The 2,006-nt window shown below is 37.5% G+C and overlaps 1 protein-coding gene across 9 annotated transcripts in view; it reads left to right on the top strand.

The window, feature by feature from the left end:
- The window catches only part of IMMP2L (inner mitochondrial membrane peptidase subunit 2), a 958,934-nt gene that overhangs the window by 324,461 nt on the left and 632,467 nt on the right, over positions 1–2,006 (top strand). The window lies entirely within an intron of this gene.

Here is a 2,006-nt window from a genome sequence, read left to right on the forward strand (position 1 = left end):
TGACCCGGGCATCAGTGCTGCCCTGTTTTATCTGTCTCTACAAGCAAGAATGTGATGCCTTCCTGCCTCTCCGATCTCCCTGGCTTTTATAATATTAATTATTGAGTGTCTGCTATATATAAGGCTGATATGTAGTATTAATAAAGCATGAAAGAAGAAGAAAAAGAAAGGAAGGAAAAGAGAAATTTGTTGGTTTGGGGGGAAAAAAGAACCAAACTGCTGTATTTAAAATTGCTTCTCAGGTGGCTCAGTGGTAAAATATCTGCCTGCCAATCAGGAGACACACGTTTGATGATCCCTGGGTCAGGAAGATCCCCTGGAGAAGAAAATGTCATTTCACTCCAATATTCTTGCTTGGGAAATTCCATGGACAGTAGAGCCTGATGGGCTAGAGTCCATGGTGTCACGACTTAGCAACTGAACAACAATATTTAAAATGGATAACCAACAAAGACCTACTAATAGCACAAGGAACTCTGTTCAGTGTTATGTGGCAGCCTGGATGGCAGGAGAGTTCAGGGGAGAATGCATATGTATATGTATGGCTAAGTCCCTTTGCTGTCCACCTGAGACTGTAACAACATTGTTAATTGGCTATATTTCAATATAAAATAAAAAGTTTAAAATTATGTTTAAAAATTCATTGGTTTTGGAAATTGAGCATTTCAGAGACAGACTGGGGTTACTTGAGAGCCTGCCTTTCCAGTCTGTTTCTGCTGTGCTGTGCTGTATAACTTTCCCCTGAGCTGAGGTCTCCCCAGGTGATAGCTCCTGAGTTCATATATAGCTAAGTGACTTTTCTCTTCTCTTTTTTTAAAGCCCCCCAAATGAGCCAGTATGGTGAATTAACTAGGAAAGAATGTATGCATTTCTGTGAGATTTGCAAGTTATTTTTATTGGTGTTTGTAAATCCTTCAATTTGGAGATACTTTGTTCCTGACATTCTAAATTCTTTCCAGGTCCACAGAAACAAATATGCTGGCAAAAATTCTATATCCTAACACTTCTCTAAATTTTGTAAGAGTAATTGAAGTGTTGTATATAAATTCACTTTTTTCTGTCTACACTTAAAACTGTGAGAACAGTTGTAGGACTATTAGGCACTTATTTGTTTGTTGCACATTTATTATTTATTTTGTATCGTGTGTGATATTACATTTTCAGGTATGAGGAAATGATTTCGTTTAGTCGAGGATTTTATTTTTTAGTTTTTCTCCCCGTTTTCCATTTCGAATTGTTTTAAAATTCAAATTGACTTCCTAGAGGGCACTCTGAAATCTGGCAGTATTCCTTATCAAAAAATCACCACACTTGACAGTTGTGTCCTATGATACTGGGTGAGAAATTCTCAGAGAAGTATCTCACGTATTTTCCAAGTGTCTCCACTTAAAGAACTTTTAAATGAACATTGTAATGCATATTTATTTGTGGTTCTCTGGCTTTATTTTTTACTCATCTATTCAGTCATCTTTGATTCATTTGTTTTCACTTAATAAATATTTACTAAGCCCCTAAAATATGTGTTGCTCTTGAAAGATAAAATTGATGTGAATATTTCCCTTATGACTCTAATATCATATTAGGGAAGACAGATTAAACAAAGAAGCACAGTAAGATGACAGTTTTTACCTGCATGCATGCTCAGTCGTGTCCAGCTCTTTGTGACTCATGGACTGTAGCCAGCGAGGCTCCTCTATCCATGGGATTTTCTAGACAAGAATACTGGAGTGGGTTAACATTTCCTACTCCTGGAAAGATGACAACTGGCATGAGGAAAAGAACAGTGCATGATGAGAGAGGCGGCAAGCAGGGAGGGCTTGCTTAATATTCCCCTCCATGGGGAATATTAAGAAAACTAAGCAGAGACCTGATGGATGCTTAAGAGTTATTTAGCTTCATGGAGTTTTGGAAGAAAGCCTGTGTAAATTCAGTTAGCCACCTGTATTCACAGATTTTTATATCTGGGGATAAGGATGGACGACTGTACTGTGTCATTTTATATACAG

Source organism: Ovis aries, chromosome 4 (assembly GCF_016772045.2).
Source record: "Ovis aries strain OAR_USU_Benz2616 breed Rambouillet chromosome 4, ARS-UI_Ramb_v3.0, whole genome shotgun sequence".
In the NCBI taxonomy this organism is placed as follows: domain Eukaryota; kingdom Metazoa; phylum Chordata; class Mammalia; order Artiodactyla; family Bovidae; genus Ovis; species Ovis aries.